The sequence below is a fragment of the Schistocerca piceifrons genome, chromosome 1, assembly GCF_021461385.2.
Source record: "Schistocerca piceifrons isolate TAMUIC-IGC-003096 chromosome 1, iqSchPice1.1, whole genome shotgun sequence".
Classification (NCBI taxonomy): domain Eukaryota; kingdom Metazoa; phylum Arthropoda; class Insecta; order Orthoptera; family Acrididae; genus Schistocerca; species Schistocerca piceifrons.
In genome coordinates this window covers 171485934-171505925 of record NC_060138.1, presented here as the reverse complement: position 1 = coordinate 171505925, position 19992 = coordinate 171485934, and the positions used below count along the sequence as shown (strand labels likewise).

The window sequence follows — 19992 nt, the reverse complement described above, 5'->3', positions numbered from 1 at the left end:
AGTTGGAATCCTATTTCCATTAATTTGGCAAACACAAAGAAATAGACCAATAGACTTTGCGTGCGTTCTTCCAAAGGTGCTACTAACTAAACATGACCTCGATACACGCCAGTGGTGCCGTCTCTTGGACTTTGCACGGACTTTTCAAATGCCCCTTGTATGGCTACATCTGAGCTATTCGGTCAGCAGTTTGAGTGAGGGTGTTGAGGTCACCAGAACAAATCACAGTATTTTCTGCGATTCCACAGGCAAGTGCAACAGTCATATATTCTGCAAAATACTGTCACTAACTGCACTGACTGTGAGTGTGCAAAGATGACAAAGTAGTTGATTTGGTGAGCTGTTGCTGAGTTCTTAAGTGCAGAGCAGTTTTTTAACTCTTATAGCTTCTGACTGTGGCAAGCACATGCTTGATACAGGTGTATTTTCCAGTGCTTGGTGGCAAAGCTATGATGTATTGTGCTTCTGTAGCCATCTGCTTGTTAAGTGCAGCTATTACATGACTACATTTAGTTTCTTGTCTGAAGCTAAGACAAATTGCTTCTCAAGTTGGGCAAACAACAATACTAGATTATCTGACCACAGAATAAGGATCACATTTGCCACCGGTAAGTCACAACTTGCACAATTATATATGTATGTCACAGTAGGCATTGATTACACGACAGTGTTGTTCACAAGTGGTTCTTTGGGGCACAGCTGATGCAAACATGTATGCAAGAGGCATTTTATTGTCCTGGCATGAGATCAGCTTTTCCAATGTGCAACTGTGATCATTCCAACACGTGGTTCAGGAACTCAATTTATTTGTTCAACACATTAGCGATTCATTACAACACCAAACAGTATGATTGCAAATGGATCTATATCTCCTTTGTTTGTAATTCAGAGGCCGTGTGAAGAACAGGAGTTTACAATGCACACACCAAATGTATGAGCGATTAACTGTCCACAGATGAACTCAGTTTTCAAGTTATTTGTAAGCTAGGTTTTTCATGCATTCATTTAGGACTTCTGACTGATTGCTTTGATTTCACTGTCTGCTAGTATCACTAAATTGTCTGTGAAAGTTAAGCAAAAGATATTAATGACATTTTCTGTTTGTCCAAGGTGGCTAGGTTCCCAGTAAATTTGCTTTATTAATTCTTTTCAACGTTCCCTAAGGTGAAATTGAAGAAGACAGTCCATTTTCTCGGTGAATGCATTTTAGTTTCACAAGGTTATAATATTTTCAACATAAACTTTATTTACAACTTAGTGTTAATGAGTGTATAGTTGATGAGTCTGTGTGTCTAGTTCCGTCCTTCATATCAAAAAGATACTGCTGATCAACCGAGTTATGCCTTCTTGAAGCTGATGAAACTGCAGATAATTGGGTTGTTTCATCTGGTCTACACATGAGCACTCTGGTAGAAAGCTCACTTGGTATTCACCAATCTTCTGTTCAAGCTATGCTTATAAAGGGTGTACATAAAGTCCGGGAACACTTTCAATTATTTATTGCACAAGAACTAAACATTGTACAGATGTCATACACATTGCATTTTGAAGAGAAACTCTGAAAGCTTGTTTTACAAACATTCGATATGCAAACCATGAGCCACCCAGCAGGTGTCAATAAGGTAATCGAATTCTTGGCATACCCGTCCCAGCATGGCATTGTCGACTATGGCAGTCGATTCCCATATTCTCTCCCAGAGCTCTGCTACATCACATGGCGGGGGCGGTACATACACCACATCTTTAATGTGTCCCAATGGAAAAAAAGTCACACGGAGTGAGATCTTGTGATCAGGGAGGCCATTTCATGATACAGCTGTCCCCTTCTGTAGCAAGGTCGACCCATCGATGTGGCAACTCTGTGTTCAGGTACCCACGAACTTCACAATGAAAATGGAGTGGAGCCCCATTGTGCTGAAAGATGAACGGAGAGTCCGACTGCATTTAAGGCATCTGCCATTGCTGCAACATGTCCAAGTAGGAATATACGGTGATAGTGCTCTTGGCAAAGAAGAATGGCCTGAACAGTTTTCGACATGACAAGGCACAAAAAACATTTACCTTTGGGGAATCACATTCAAATTTCATGCATTCGTGTGGATGCTTTGTACCACAGATTCAACAATTATGCCTGTTCACTTTGCAATTAGTGTGAAAAGTGGCTTCGTCACTAAAAATTAAGCGATCAGCAATGCCATCCCCATCCTCATTCAGTTGTTGCAACTGCAAACAAAACTCAAAACACTTGTCTTTGTTGCCGTCATTGAGCTTTTGCACTAGCTCCAGTTTGAATGGTTTCATAGACAGCTTCTGTTGCAGGACATTGCACACACTCACTGGAGCCATTTCGAGTTCACGGGATGCACGACGCATTGATTTCTTTGGACTCCTTATGACTGTCTCTTGTTTGCACTCCACATTCACTTCACTCACAGTGGGACTTCCGCTACTCTTTGCTGGGCACAAACAACCCGTCATAACGAATTTGTTGTGCCAGTGGTAAATGGTATTCCTTGTTGATGGCTTCTTACCGTAATTGGTTCTAAACATCCGTTGAACAGCTATAGTACACTTGTTTTTGTCGAACTTCAACACACAGAAAGCTCGCTCTGCACCTGAACTTGCCATGTTTGTGACTAGTGCTGACTATCAGCAAATTACCAAACTATGCTGTGGCGGTATACAGGAAAAAAACCAATCAGGTTTTCTCTTCAAAATTACGAATGTATGATATCTGTACAATGTTTGGTTCTTGTACAATAAATAACTGAAAGTGTTGCCAGACTATATGTACACCCTGTATTGTTTGAAGCAAATGTGCTGAGAGTATCTTGTATGTGGTTTTAAGGACAGCGATCCCTCTGCAGTACTTACATCTGCTCATTGCCTTTCTCGTCGATGTGGTAAATGAGTGTGCACTACCATTCTTCTGGTAGTTTTTCTGTGTGTCAAGTATCCAATATGATTTTTGTAAGTTCGCCAAGTGTTTTTGTGCTTACATGCTTCATAACTTTGTGATGACATCATCTTCACCAGACATTCTGCTGTTTTTGAGTGTAAGAATGTGCTTGTAGGTTTCATCTTTGGTGGGTGGCTGAGAGCGTTATGTGTACAAGTTTACCCGGAAAATACTTAATGTGGTGTTCAACAGTTGTTTGTCTCAGAGAAACATCATGCTAGTTCCCTAAAGTTGTGATTTTTCAGAGCAAATTTACTATCCAGCTTTATAAAGCAGAGATACTGTGATGTGTATCCACTAATCTTCCGTTGAACGTCCTTTAAAAGTCACATATGTTGATTTCAATATTTATATTAATATTTAAGTTATTTTCAATTATGTTGATTTCCATATTTACATTAATATTATACTTAATACTGTTCTTTCACTGTCTACTCATTGTCTATCTAATTTTGTCACTCGCTTTCTGATCTCAAAAAAACGTTTAGTTTCTGTTTATTTTTTACTGTCACATTTCTGTTTCATTCTTCCAAAATGTCTTCATGTACTGAGACCCACCTAGGTTTTCTCAGTTCTTCATCTGGAGGTTAGCTACTGGCTTACTGTATAATCATAGTTTGGAACTGTTCCTCTGTCATATTAGTTTCTTGAATCCTTTGTGTGTCAAATTCCTTGTAGCGTGTACTCTTGACATGTGTTCTTTTGGAGAAAATTTAACACTTGAGTGCACAAGAAAGTGATCCGAGTCAATGTTTGCTTCTCTGCAGACTTCTTTATCCTGAACTTCTTTTTGTGAATATGTGATGGCAATATAATTGATTTGATCCTTATCAGGCAATTGAATGGATTACCTGTAGCCCTTTTGCTTTGGAAAATGTTTCCTCAGATATGTCAACAGGAATTTAAAATCCTGTTGTTGACACATTGCACTGAATCTGGGTTTATTCTTGTTGGTGAATTTATGTGCTGGGAAAATGGCAGCACCAAGTCATGCAATGAAACAGACTAGTCAGATTCTTGTATCTGTTCTTTATTACACAAGAGGCGTTTGAAAAATCTGTGCAAAAACAAAAACTACTTACGTGTTTGGGGTAATCCTTTTTTATTTTTTGACAGTCTTCTTTTAGACTTATACACTTCGTCCAATACTGTTCTAATTTGTTGATCCTTTGTGAATCATACGAATTGTCCAAATCTGCAAAACAGCTATTAGTTGCTGCACTCACCTCGTCGTTGGAATAAAATCTTTGTCCCACCAGCCATTTCTTCAAATTGGAGAACAAATAGTAGTCCGAGGGAGCCAAGTCTGGAGAATAGGGGGTATGCGAAACAAATTGAAATCCTATCAACTTTAATTTTGCTAACACAATTGCTGAGGTGTGTGCTGGTGCATTGTCATGATGGAAAAGGACTTTTTTTGGTCCAATCACCCATGTTTTTCTGGCAGCTCGGTTTTCAAACAGTCCAATAACGATGAATAATATGCACCTGTAATAGTTTTACCCTTTTCCAGATAGTCGATGAGGATTATCCCTTGTGAATCCCAAAAGACAGTCATCATAACCTTTCTGGCCAAAGGAATGGTCATCGCCTTTTTATGTGCATATTCTCCCTCGGTAACCCATTGTTTAGATCATTTTTTCGTCTCGGGAGCATAGTAATGTATCCATGTTTCATCCACAGTGACTAAGTGACACTTAAAGTACTGCGGAAACTTCCTGAACAGCTGCAAACCATCCTTGCAACACTTCACACGATCCTGTTTTTGGTCAAGCGTGAGCAATCACGGCACCCATCTTGCAGAGAGCTTTCTTATGTCCAAATATTTATGCAAAATATAATGTAACTGTTCATTCGAGATTCCCACAGAACTAGCAATCTCACACACCTTAACTTTTCTGTCATCCATCACCATATCATGGATTTTATTGATGATTTCTGGAGTCGTAACCTCCACAGGGTGTCCAGAACGTTCAGCATCACTTGTGCCCATATGGCCACTCCGAAAATTTTGAAACCACTCATAAACTACTCTAATCAAAGGTGCAGAGTCACCATAATGTTTATCAAGTTTCTCTTTAGTCTCCTGAGGCGTTTTGCCTTTCATAAAGTAATGTTAATCACCACACGAAATTATTTTTCGTCCATTTTTTGACAATCACTCGACTTCCTTGATTCACACAAATGCCAAATACAGAGAAATAGAGCAATATGTCTGAAACTTTGCGTACATTCATCCAAAGATGCTACTAACTAAACATGACGTCGATACGTGCCGGTGGTACCATCTCTCGGACTTTGCAAGGCCTTTTCAAAAGACCCTCGTATATCACACTGAAGCCAATTTACCATAGCTCCATAATAATGCAATGCGGTTAAGCACTTCCTGACATAGAAACTGAAGCAGCCAGCAGACATAGTCTGATATCAACGTAACACCCTTAGCAGGTATGTGTATGATTAGAGTTGGATTATCTGTGAGAGGTAGAATAACAGCCAGAGCACAGCAGTCTTTTTGTATAGTGTTGTTACCAGGCATGCTGGGGCATGGGAAAAGCCAGTTCTCTCAAAGCTTGCTGTGATGTGACATCAAAATGAAGAGTACTTGTCCTGCACATTTGTTAACTATTACCAAGTTTCGTGGTCACCCTTAGTTTTACAGAAGTATGGTGTGTGAAAAAGGGGTGGGGGGTGGGAAGATTGATTCAGGGGATAGGGTGTTTCACTCAAAGGTGATTCAGTAGTCTCCTCTCTAATAATCGAAGCACTGTGAAAATGTTCTTGTAGAGGAGAAGCTATTGTCACTTGAAGTCTGAAAATAAATGTTGCTTAATGACGTTTCAGCAGTAAAATCTTTCAAGAGATCCTGAGATGATAAACAACTGTCAGGAGCAGTAAGAGTTCATATATTTCATTTTGATATCAATTCAGACAGAAAGACGTGCAGTTAATACTTGTATAATCAAACAACGCTAAGTCCCGGATGGAATAACAACAATATTATGAAAAGGTTAAATTGCTGCTCACCATACGGAGGAGACACCAAGTTGCAGACAGGCACAACAAAAAGACTGCTACACATTTAAGCTTTCAGCCAAAAGGCTTTCTTTTGAAGTAGAAACACACACACACACACACACACACACACACACACACACACACACACACACCTGTGCATGATGGAAGAATCAATTCAGGAGGCGGCATGGTGTGGGGAGTGGGAAGGATAGCAGGCTAGAGGTGGGGTGAGGTGTAGTGCTGCTTGTGAGAGCATGCAGGGATGTGATGGCGCCAGGGTAAGGCTGATAGGAGCAGTAGGGAGGATTGGTGTGAGGGTGGGGAGGGGGTAGGGGGGAAGGGGAGTGTCAAAGAATAGATGGCTCTATAGTGCTGAAGTAGTAGCAAGGAGAGGATGAATAGGTGGAGGACAGGGAGTAGTGAAGGTTGGGGCCCGAGCGCTTATGGGAATGTACTATGAACTGCAGGGAGAGTTTCCACCTGCACAAATCAGAAATAGTGGTATTGGTAGGAAGAATCCAGATTTTGTGAGCTGTTAATCAGCCAGTGAAGAGAAGCACATTGTGTGGGGGCAGCATATTCACCAACTGAGTGATCCAGCTGTCTTTTGGTGTCATAGTTTATTGGTTGCTGTTCGTGTGGATAGACAGCTTATTAGTTGTTGTGCCCATGTAGAAAACAGCTTAGTTCATAGATCACACGACTGCTTTCACAGATAGCCCTGCCTGTGATGGGATAGAAGAGCCCTGTGACTGGATTTGAGTATGTGATGGTGGGAGGATGTATGCCACAGGTTTTGCATCTATGTTGCTTGCAGGGCTATGGGCCATGAAGGAAAGTATTGGGAGAAGAGATGAAGTACAGATGGGCAAGGATGCTGTGTAGGTCTGGTGGGTGACGGAATACCTCTGTGGGACAGATGGAAAGGTTAATGGGTAGGATGCCCCTCACATCAGGTATGACATGAGGTAGTCAAAACCCTGGCAGAGAATGTGATTTAGCCAACTCCAGTCCTGGGTGATACTGATACGTGAAGGGAGTGCTCCTTTGTGACTGGACAGTGGATATGTTGGATGTGATAAGCAAAATGAGAGACGAGGCCCATGGGATCTGTTTCTGTACAAGATTGGGAAGGTAATTTTGGTCTGTGAAGATGTCAGTAAGATGCTTAATATACCTGGACAGGGACTGCTTTTTACTACAGATGTGATGACCACAGGTGGCTAGGCTGTATGGAAGGCACTTGATATCCAATGGGTGGCAGCTGTTTAAGTGGAAGTATTGCTGGTGTCGGACGGTAGGTTTGGTATGGTTGGAGGTAATGATGTCACCATCCTTGAAGAAGAGATCGATAATGAGGAAGGTGACGCGTTGCGTCGAGGAGGACCATGCGAAGTGAATGGAGGAGAAGGTGTCCTTACCTTCAGTCCAGATTGTGAAGATACTGAACTGGATTTATGGGATTAAAGGCACCACACTACAAGGTCATCTGTCCCTCCTTCCTATATGCAAAAAGCCAGGGAAAGTCCTGAGAGGAAAAATATGGACAACAAACCCTGATGAACCAACTGCAACCGAGAACCAATAAAACCAGGAGACAGAAACAAGTAGAAGTAAGTGCAGAGTAAAAGGGTGAAAGTGAGTGAATAGCTCTGCCCAGAAAACAGCTGGAGGCCCCCAGGTCATGTTATGCGATGGGAGATGTACGCTCCACATTCGACGAGTGTTTCCTAACTGTCCCATTACCACAAGAAAACAAGCAACATGGGCAAGTTGGGTGGACAAAGGATGTGGGCACAGGTCAGCCAAGTGTGGCCAATGTGAAGCACAAAGGGAAGACTACCAAATGGTTGTGGTTTTCTTTACAGCTTGCAGTTTGTTCAGAGAAACCAGGATACACCAATCTTTGTAACAAGCCTCCAACAATTGATGGTACAGAGTTGATTGAAAGTCTGGTTACAGTATCCCCACCTCCAAAATTGGCTTCCTGGTAGCCAACCATTCAGCATATTCATTCCCTGGGATCCCAACGTGACCTGGGGGTCCAGACAAAGACAACCAATTGTCCAGCTTGATGGAGTTTAGAAAGTAGATCCTGGATAGTCACAACAAATGGGTGTTGAGGGTAGCACTAATCAATAGCCTGAAGAGTACTCTGTGAGTCCCTACCAATTAAGAATGTCATGCCAGTGGAGTGAACAATATAACTGAGGTCTTCAACAATGGAAATCAATTCTGCACTGAATACACTGCACCCATTCAGAATAGAGCCTTGTTCACTGACCTTACAGGTGTGTAGGCAAAACTGGTTTGTCTGCTGACCATACAGTCATCAGTGTATAATGCTTCCAAACAGAGAAATGCATCAAAGATGGGCAGGAATGGCAACAAAAAATCATGGAGTCATCAGAGTCTTTCAGTTCAAAGAACAGGCTGTGACAGATCTGAGGATGGGAACACATCACAGGAGCATATGCGACTGCTCCATGATGGCAGGCCATAGTAGGAGAAACTGGAGTTCAGAACAGAAGCACTGAATGCAAACTGCAATGATGACTACAGTCCTGGGACGCTGTTGTGTGAGATGCGTCACTCTACAAGGAAAAAGGACAAGATGATTCAGACGCTCACGCTGGCAGTGAATGTGTCTTGCATAGGTGAGCAGCAATTGTTGGCACCAGATCTGCAGTGGAGAGATCACAGCTTCTGCAAGTGGGCTGTTCTCAGTACTGGTTTGAAAGGCACTTGTCACAAACTGGACCATACAATGGAATCAGGTACAGCATTCACAATGTTGCAGGTGATGGTGAGCCATATGCCAAACTCTTGTAATCAAGCTGTGACAGGATCAGACCTTTATAAAGCCACATAGTGTAGAATGGCCTGGTCTTACTGTGGCAGCAAAGAGTGTTAAGGTGTGACCGGCACATTTGTTTAAGTTGGCAAAGACGGGGAAGTCAAATCAACCAAGAATCGAAAACCACTCCCTGAAAGTGATAAGACTCCACCACACTGAGGGATTAGTCACTGAGGTAGAGATCTGGTTGCAGATGGACAGTACAAAGGTGACACAAGTGCATGAAGCTTGTCATGGAGGCTGAAAACCTGAAGCCGTATGTGAGACCCCAGGACTGTGTCTTTCGTGTGCCACCCTGCAGCCAGGATTCAGCAACACCCACAATGGAGGAGCAATAGTAAATACAAAAATCATCAGAATACAGGAAGGGAAAAATTGCAGACACCACAGTTGCAGCTGGCATAAGCCATATCACTTCAGGCGGGGGTGGAGGGTTACCTTCATAGTCTCTGATGTTATTGAATTTAGCATATGTTAAAATTCACGAGTACGTAAGAAACACTTATTTTCTTGTTTTCTCCAAAAAAATTCCTGCCTCGAGATACAGGCCTCCAAAGATGACACTGTGAACACCATTTTGAGGATGCGAATTTCGGAAAAAACTTTAAAATGCCATATCTCTGTTACAGTTCTAGACATTTTGTTAGAGTGTTTTTATTTGAAAGATAATTGCTTTAGGATTACAATGGTATCCTCCGTTTGGACATATCTGTCAAAGTTCTTTTACTGTCGCATTTTGAATTTTTTTTTAATAATTTTCAGAAATTTTTTTTTCCAAAAATGCCAATTCAGAAAAGTTAATTTTTTTCTGGTGATTAGTACCATGTAGTATTATATTGTCTGTAAAGAAGGGCTTCCACTTTCAAGTTGGACGGGTTTTATTTTCAAAAATCATCTTTTTTAACTTTCAAGGGTAATGTATGTCTTCACTGAAGTTGTTTCTTACTGATTTCTTAGTTACAATGTCTATTTCTATTGTCTTTGTTGCAATTATATCTTATCACTTTCTTCGATGCAGTTATTTCTTTTCACTTTCATTGTTGCAGATATTTCTCACACTTTATTGTAGTTTCTTGTTACCATAGTTTCTTTGTCGTGGTTGTTCACTGCAGGTTTCCGTGTTGTAGTTGTTCAGTAAGAATTTGTGTACTGAAGAGGCTTCTAAGAAATCTAAGACCATCCAAGGAGTTCTCTGTTTTCGTGAGGAATTTGCCAGTTGACATAGTTGCAGTGTGTTTTGTGAAAAGGACTGTTTGAAATGTCTTCTGACAGGTGCCACAGGAGAGTGAAGTATGCTGATTATTTGCGTATCCATAAAAGAGTGATATATAAGACAAATAAAAACACAGACTTTGTTGAGGTTGGGAATAAGTGTTCTCATGTAAAGACTCTGTTTGAAAGTGTGTGATGACTTTGTGTTCTGAATGTTCTGACAGAACAACAAAGATAGTATCTTAACAAGGTGAAGTCTCCCATGGTGCAGATGATGCAGATTTTGCCTCAATAGAGGAAGAATTAAATGCTCTGAACCAGTCAACTATAGAGGTAGATGTTAATCCTGTTAAGAAACCGTGGTCAGTGAAGACAAGTCATAAGCTTCAAGCATCAAGAAAGTGCAGAGAAATTACTAAAGCTATGGATGAATACACTACAGCAAAACTGACCACGCTCTTCAAAATAGAAATTCCATCTTCAGAGGACCTGATGGGATACCAGTTCGATTTTACACAGAGTATGCGAAGGAACTTGCCCCCCTTCTTGCAGCAGTGTACCGTAGGTCTCTAGAAGAGCGCAGCATTCCAAAAGATTGGAAAAGGGCACAGGTCATCTGCGTTTTCAAGAAGGGACGTCGAACAGATGTGCAGAATTATAGACCTACATATCTAACGTCGATCAGTTGTAGAATCTTGGAACATGTATTATGTTCGAGTATAATGACTTTTCTGGAGACTAGAAATCTACTCTGAAGGAATCAGCACGGGTTTCGAAAAAGACGATCGTATGAAACCCATCTCATGCTATTCGTCCATGAGACTTGGAGGGCCACAGACACGGGTTCCCAGGTAGATGCCGTGTTTCTTGACTTCTACAAGGCGTTTAATACAGTTCCCCCCCCCCCCCCCCCCTCCCCAGTCGTTTAATGAACAAAGTAAGAGCATATGGACTATCAGACCAATTGTGTGATTGGATTGAAGAGTTCCTAGATAACAGAATGCAGTATGTCATCCTCAATGGAGAGTAGTCTTCCAAAGTAAGTGTGATTTCAGGTGTGCCATAGGGGAGTGTCGTAGGACCGTTGCTATTCACAATATGTATAAATGACCTTGTGAATAACATCCGAAATTCGCATCCTCAAAATAGTGTTCACAGTGTCATCTTTGGAGGCCTGTATCTCGAGGCAGGATAAGTGTTTCTTACTTACTCCTGAATTTTAACACATGCTAAATTCAGTAACATCAGAGACTATGAAGGTAACCCCTTGCCTGAAGTGATATGGAATATGCTGTAGAGTATAAATTCGCGGAGTCGTTAGATATTAGTTGTAGGATGGATAGGGTGTGTGCGTGCTGTGTGCGGGTGCAGGAGGAACTGGCCACGGTTCACGAGCAATTGAGCGTGCTGTTGGCCATGGTCAGCCGCCTTCAGGCCGCTGCCTCGAGGTGCAGCGACGGCGGAGGGTCTGGCGCGTCGCTTGAGACACCCCAGGTGTCACTTGCTGCGTCTGCTGAATCAGCTGCCAAGGCACCTTCTAGTGTACCAGGCGCGTTGGGGCCACCCTCACCTCAGGGTGAGTGGCAGACTGCAATGCTTTCACATCGCTCGAGGCAGAGGGCCAATGTGGAGGCTGGCCGGCTGGCCTCATCCGTTCATCCTGTCAGTGGGCAGGTGGCCGCTCCTTCTGCAGGGCCCGAGCAGGCACATGGGGGCAAAGGCTTGCTGGTTATTGGGAGCACCAGCATTAGGCAGGTGATGGAGCCCCTTAGGGAAATAGCATACAGGGCTGGAAAGAAATCCAACGTGCACTTGGTTTGTCTGCTGGGTGGCCTCATCCAGGATGTGGAGGCGGCCTTGCCTGCAGCCATTGAACGTACAGGGTGCAGTCGTCTGCAAGTAGTTGCTCATGTCGGCACCAATGATGCCTGTCGCTTGGGTTCTGAGGCGATCCTCAGTTCGTACAGGCGGCTGGCAGATTTGGTGAAGACTGCTGGCCTCGCACACGGGGTGCAAGCAGAGCTCTCTATTTGCAGCATCGCTCCCAGAGTGGATCGGGGTCCTTCGGTTTGGAGCCGAGTGGAGGCTCTCAACCAGAGCCTTCGTCGACTCTGTGACGGTCTTGGCTGCAGATTTCTAGACTTGCGATATTGGGTGGGGAATTGTAGGATACCCCTAGATAGGTCAGGAGTGCACTACACAAAGGAAGTGGCTACTCGGGTAGCAGAGTACTTGTGGCATGCACATGGGATTTTTTTAGGCTAGGCAGTAGTGGGAGGTGTCCTGATGAACACTCACCAGTCGACGTGCAGGCAGGGAATTCAGGACGCGCTCAGTGTAAAGACACTTTAGCTATCAAGATATTAGCAGTTAATTTTCAGAGTGTTCGGAATAAAGTTCCTGAATTTACTGCCCTCCAGGAAGCATGTGGCGCGCAAATTATTCTCGGGACTGAGACCTGGCTGAATCCTGAGATAAAAAGTTCTGAAATAAAAAGTGAGGGTTGTAACGTGTATCGGAAAGACAGATTAGACACCGTAGGAGGTGGTGTCTTCATTGCAGTTGACAAAAATATTGTGTCTACTGAGATCGAAAGAGAGTGTGATTGTGAAGTTATCTGGACACGTTTAACAGGGCTAGGGGAAATAAAGTTAATTGTGGGATGTTATTACTGGCCACCAGGTTCCACTGTGACAGTTCTAGAATCATTCAAAGGGAGTCTACATTCTGTATCGCAGAAGTACCCGGATCATGCTATATTAGTCAGAGGCGACTTCAAACCTATCTAGTATAGACTGGGATGTCTATGGATTCATTACAGGTGGTACAGACAAGCCATCGTGTGAATTATTTTTGAACACCTTATCCGAAAACTGTCTTGAGCAGCTAAATCGACAGCCAACGCATAATGGAAATATTTTAGATCTGGTAGCCACGAACAGACCAGACCTCATTAACGGTGTCAGTGTTGAGACAGGGATTAGTGATCATGATGTTGTCATTACGACTATGGTTACAAAAGTTAAAAAGCCGGTCAAGAAGGCTAGGAGAGTATTCTTACTAGAAAGAGCAGATAAGCAGTTGTTAGCATCCCACTTAGTAAATGAATCGACTTCATTTACTTCCGGTACGATGGACGTGGAAGAATTATGGGCAAATTTTAAACATATTGTAAATCACGCATTGGACAAGTATGTGCCAAAAAAGTAGGTTATGGATGGAAAAGACCCACCGTGGTTTAACAGCGCAATTCGGAGAATGCACACGAAGCGAAGCCAGTTGCACTCACGGTACAAGAAAGATTGGGAGAATGAGGACAGGCAAAAGTTGGTAGAGATTCATGCTGCTGTAAAAAGAGCAATGCGCAAAGCATTCAACCACTACCACCGTCATACCTTAGCAAAAGATCTTGCTGAAAACACAAGGAAATTCTGGTCTTACATAAAATCGGTAAGTGGGTCGAAGGGTTCCATCCAGTCACTCACTGATCAGTCTGGCCTGGCAATGGAAGACAGCAAAACGAAAACTGAAATTTTAAATTTAGCATTTGAGAAATCTTTCACGCAGGAGGATTGTACAAACATACCGCCGTTTGATTCTCGTACAGATTCCCGTATGGAGGACATAGTGATAGACATCCCTGGGGTTGTGAAGCAGCTGAATGGGTTGAAAATAAATAAATCGCCAGGTCCTGATGGGATTCCAATTCGGTTTTACAGAGAGTACTCTACTGCATTGGCTCCTTACTTAGCTTGCATTTATCGCGAATCTCTTGCCCAACAAAGTCCTGAGAGACTGGAAAAAAGTGCAGGTGACACCTGTATATAAGAAGGGTAGAAGGACAGATCCTCAAAATTACAGACCAATATCCTTAACATCGGTTTGTTGCAGGATTCTCGAACATATTCTCAGTTTGAATACAATGAATTTCCTTGAGACAGAGAAGTTGCTGTCCATGCATCAGCACAGCATTAGAAAGCATCGCTCCTGCGAAATGCAACTCGCTCTTTTTTCACATGATATCTTGCGAACCATGGATGAAGGGTATCAGACGGATGCCATATTCCTTGACTTCTGGAAAGCATTTGACTCGGTGCCCCACTGCAAACTCCTAACTAAGGTACGAGCATATGGGATTGGTTCCCAAGTGTGTGAGTGGCTCGAAGACTTCTTAAGTAATAGAAACCAGTATGTTGTCCTCGATGGTGAGGGTATCACCTGGAGTGCCCCAGGGAAGTGTGGTAGATCTGCTGTTGGTTTTCTATCTACATACATGATCTTTTGGATAGGGTGGATAGCAATGTGCGGCTGTTTGCTGATGATGCTGTGGTGTACACGAAGGTGTCGTCGTTGAGTGACTGTAGGAGGATACATGATGACTTGGGCAGGATTTGTGGTTGGTGTAAAGAATGGCAGCTAACTCTAAATATACATAAATGTAAATTAATGCAGATGGATAGGAAAAAGAATCCTGTAATGTTTGAATACTCCATTAGTAGTGTAGCGCTTGACACAGTCACGTCGATTAAATATTTGGGCGTAACATTGCAGAGCGATATGAAGTGGGACAAGCATGTAATGGCAGTTGTGGGGAAGGTGGATGGTCATCTTCGGTTCATTGGTAGAATTTTGGGAAGATGTGGTTCATCTGTAAAGGAGACCACTTATAGAACGCTGGTGCGACCAATTCTTGAGTACTGCTCAAGCGTTTGGGATCCGTATCAGGTCGGATTGAGGGAGGACATAGAAGCAATTCAGAGGCGGGCTGCTAGATTTGTTACTGGTAGGTTTGATCATCATGCGAGTGTTATGGAAATGCTTCAGGAACTCAGGTGGGAGTCTCTAGAGGAAAAGAGGCATTCTTTTCATGAATCACTACTGAGGAAATTTAGAGAACTGGCATTTGAGGCTGACTGCAGTACAACTTTACTGCCACCAACTTACATTTCGCAGAAAGACCACAAAGATAAGAGAGATTAGGGCTCGTACAGAGGCATATAGGCAGTCATTTTTCCCTCGTTCTGTTTGGGAGTGGAACAGGGAGAGAAGATGCTAGTTGTGGTATGAGGTACCCTCCGCCACGAGCCGTATGGTGGATTGCGGAGTATGTATGTAGATATAGATGTAGAAAGATATGTTTAAATGTTTGTCTTGTAGGCCTACAAAGAACAATTCAGAAACACACACTTAACCAAGGAAGTTTTGACGTGGAAGTTGAATTTTAAAACTTCTTGAACACAAAATAGCTACTAGTGAGGAATGAACCTTTGGAACATCTGTCATTTCTAGAGCATTGCTGCTTGTATTCTACTGATGAAGTTTGTTCCTTAGTTAGTTGGTTAGTTTCATGTTCCATGCATCATTTGCACAGTAACATATTATTCTCACAGCACGTTTTTGAGCAATGAAGTCTTTATTTCTTAATGATGAATTATACCAGGACATTATTCCACATAACATAACTGAATAAAAATATAAAAAAATGCTAACTTACTGATTTCTCTCCCCCTTAGATTTGCAATGATTCGAACAGTAAGTGCAAATGTGGCTGGAACTAAATTTTTTAGCAGATTCAAAATGTGCTTTTTCTAGTTCAAATTCTCATGAAAAAGGACACCTAAGAATTTTGAAGTTTCCATCCTATTTAGTATTTCTCACCATATGTTACACTTATCATCGGAGTAGTACCACTAGATGTGCAGAAATGAGTGTCGCGTCTTTCTAAAATTAAGGGTGAGACCATTCCCAGAAAACTTGTCAATTATACTTTTAAGAACACTGTTTACCACGTCTCTGGTTCTTGCATGTTTACTTGGATTGATTACAATACTAGTTTCAGTTGCAAAAAGAACTAATTCTGCTTGCTGTAAATTAGCTGGATAGTCATTTACATATATGAGGAACAATAGTAGACCTAAGATTTAGTCTCGGGGAACCCCATACATGGTTCTCCACTGTCAGAATACTGTCCCCAGACTACATTAGTTGCATTATGAAGTACAATTTTGTGCATTCTTTTGGTTAGATATGACATCAGTATCTGTCTGCTACAGCTATGAGACTCTTATACACTGAGCCAAAGGAAAAATACTATCGAGCATATTATCAAGATTATTTACAGAATGTTTGTGAAGAAATACAACTATCCAAAAGTGAAATAAAGCTGCATGTTATCCACTTCTCAAGAATGGAGACAAAACATTCTTAAAAACTACAGACCTACCAGTTCCCTCTCCATAATGGCTACGATATTTACTAAATTTATCCTTGAGGATAGAGCGAAAAATTGGACTTTAACCAAGAAGAACAAGCTGATTCCTGAAGTGAAAATACCACAATGGAAAAGGTACAAGTCATGAATGAAATTACTCATTTGTGGGAGTAGAAGTTTAATATGTGTTTCAAATGTAGTGTGTTCTCTTTGGTTGACACAGTGGATCATAACTGGCTCAATCAGCTACCACTACCTGTTAAAACTGCAGACATATCAAGTGACAAAAATGATATAAATTCACAGCTAAAAATTGTGCATGAAGTCTACCACATGCTTCAGCATGAAAAAGTACGTACAGTCACACAATCCTAAGACGACGTCACCACTGCAGAAACCTCCATTGTCAAAAAGTAATACCAACTAACAATTTTGGAGCAACTCTAGACTTTCCAACAAAGCCCGGACACACGCAAAAAGCAGATTACCGAGGATTTGAAGAAGTGCTCACATGTTATGTTAATGACTGATGCTGTCCGCTCACCACTACAGCCTCTGTCCTCCGGCCCCTATCATATCTGAAGCATGAAAAATACTAAGTAAATGTATACAATGGCAAACCTATGACAGTGCCACTTGAAAGGATCAAGCCACCATATCTGTGGCCCATCACCAACCTACCGACATGACACCCCTGTCTGTTGACATAAGACGTGACGAGCTACAGCAATGAGCCACCCACTTCAGTGATGCCTCACCATAGCTGTAAGTACTAAGAGTCTCTCCCCTAGCAAGAGTCTTAGTAAAAATGTAAGAGCAATAATATTTACTTTGCAGGAAAAAGACATTATTTTTGACTACTCAAACATTAAAGTGATGCTTACTTTCAAATCACTTTTGTGACACATTAACCCATCATGCATTTGTTTCTTTTATGAACTTTAAGCTGGTTGCTCTGGGAGAAGTGGGCCGAGTTTGTCCCAGCAATCAATGTGCAACAAGCTGATCACAAGCTTTTGCTCCCAGTATCCTCAACATAGGTGCCAAGTTACAGTTTGCAATTAGTAGTAGATGTCACTATGGTGAGGGGCTGGTGGTGGTGGTGGTGGTGGTGGTGGTATGTGAGTTGACAAAGGGAACAAATATGATGCCATAATAGTTTCTGTACACTTCCTATGGCACATTTCTCACAAATATCTGATTGCAATTAATGGTTTATGTCTGTTATTTTGATGACCTCATGGTGTCAAAGCAGACAGAGGGTATTGGTGGGGCCAACAGACATTAGTTCTATATAACAATGGATGACAATAGTAGTGTCTCTAGTTCCTGGATGCTGCAAACAATTGCTCACCCGAAAAAGACGAAACTGTATAAAAACTCATATGGTACCTTTCAGAATTCTGTTAGCAAGTAAATTGAGAAGAATGAATAATGTTGTGAAGGTGCTCTACTGTATAGCAATGACTGTGAGATGTTTGTTCAGTGTTTATGGCACAGTAACACAAATCTGATTAATGCCTGCAATTGGACATATTTTCTACTCTGAAACCTGCATTACAAATTCTAGTGTTTTGTTTTGCATGTTGACTTTTCAGTTGCTATTCGTTTATTTATTGATTGTTACTTTTTATTTGTAGTTAACTATTGCTATTTGAGTTTACATATTGTCATTTTATCATTAGGAGGTAGTGAGTGGAGCTGTGGACACTAGGAAAAGGAGTGCCAAGTGGGGGTTAACGGAAGTGTCCGATTCCACCCATCGGCTTTGACCAGTGACGTAAGGCTGTTGTGGTGTGTGACATCACGATGGCACGGAATTTAGTTTGTGAGCGTGGTGTGTTTGTGGGTGTCATGTTGATGTGATTGATGGTGCTCTCTGGCGGTGTGTTTCATGTGTTGTGTGTTAGGTCATGTTTTTGGTTTCGTTTGTGTGTGTGGCATGTTTATAGATGGCGCATTGTTGCGGTCGGTGGTTCTCTCTGGTGATGTGTTATTGGAAGTGTGTTATGTGGCATATGGGGTTCATTTGCGTGGTTGTATTGCACATGTGTGGTATCGGTGGTGACTGTGCTTTCAGCAAAATATTTTTCAGTGAGTTAACAATTTTGGTTTTGTTATGTCGATGTTATTGTAGTTTCTTTCTGTTCGTCATGTGTGAATTTTGGTAAATTATTTTGTTTATGTCTTTGGTAGGTATGGATATGACTGACAATGTCAACAGTTTTTGGTTGTCGGCGATCATGTGGGACAGTGTGTTGCCTCTAATAAAATTTCTGCAACTGTTCGGATTTTTGAATGAAGTCATGAAGTGTTCAGTGTGTCGTGAAGAAATGAGGCTTACTAAAGTTCTGGCGTCTCGAACAAGGGACGAGTATATGTGGAGATGTCGTAAGGATAACAGGTCAAGGGAAGTGTTAGATTCCAATTTTGATTTGCTAGGTGTTTTTTTTATGGTAGTATTAAGTGTGGTGGTGGTGAAAGTTTTGAGATTTACAGTGTGGTATTGGTAGTTGCTTTTGACCTATATAGGTCAAGGGAAGTTTTCAATTCCAATTTTGTTGTGTTTTTTGAGGTAGTGATGATTGTGGACGAGGTTGTAGTTTTTTGTTTCATGACTTGGTATCAGTAGTTTCTGTTGACCTATATAGGTCGAGGGAAGTGTTCGATTCCAGTGGATATTGTTTTTAGTTGATTTTGGGAAGGTCGTTTTTGTTGTTTGGTTTAGTGGAGTGTGTTTATTTTTTTTGTTTGTCCCCACCCAAAAACCCCCACTTCGGTTTTTCAATCTATTTTTGTGTTTGTTATAATGTTCATGTAATGATGTCATTGTCGCGATATGGGAATAGTTGTGAATGGTCGTTTCTGCCATATTGGTGACGTCATTGATCAGAGCAGATGGGTGAAATCTGACGTTTCTGTTAACCCCAAGTGGAGAATCAGAACATGTGACATATTCATCTGTTTGAGTTCAGTGAGGAGTGACAATAGTGGAGGCAGGCAGAAACATTTGTGACGTGTACAAGGATAATATCACTTGACAGAGCACAGCAAGAAAATGATTTTCTCATTCTAAGGAGAATCGTTTTGATGCTAGTGACCCTCCACATTCAGGATGACCTTCAGGATTTGATAAAGATCATTTAAATGCATTAATCCACAATGATCCACATCAGTGTACTCGAGAATCGGCAAATGTGATGAACTGTGATCATTCCACCACCGTATGACATTCGCATGGAATGGGGAAGGTTCAAAACTTGGGTGTATGGGTACCACATGGTCTGTGCCAAAGACATAAAACTTGGCATGTGGTCATATGTGTATCTCTGCTTGCTCGTTATTAACTGGCTTATGAATAACACTGACCATTCTTAGTCTGTATCATTACTGGTGAAGGGAAATGGTGCTTTACACTAACATTAGGAAAAGAAACGAATGGTTGAGCCAAAACAAAGCAATAAATCCCCCTATAAAGACCTGCCCACATCCACAAAAGATAGTGTTATGCATCTGGTGGAATAGTGATGGTGTGGTGTACTATGAATTGCTTTCCTGAGGTGTAACCATCACTGCTGACATTTATTGTCAACAGCTGAGATGTCTTGCACTAGACTGGCAAAAAACTTTAAACAGGAGTGGGGTTGGGATGTCATTCCACACACACCTTATTCTCCTGATTTGGCACCCACAGATTTTCACATTTTCCATTCTCTATCCAACAACTTTCAAGTT

At 41.8% G+C, this 19992-nt stretch overlaps 1 protein-coding gene across 1 annotated transcript in view; it reads right to left on the bottom strand.

The window, feature by feature from the left end:
• LOC124786712 (protein KIAA0100) overlaps positions 1–19992 on the bottom strand; it is a 329777-nt gene that overhangs the window by 308307 nt on the left and 1478 nt on the right. The window lies entirely within an intron of this gene.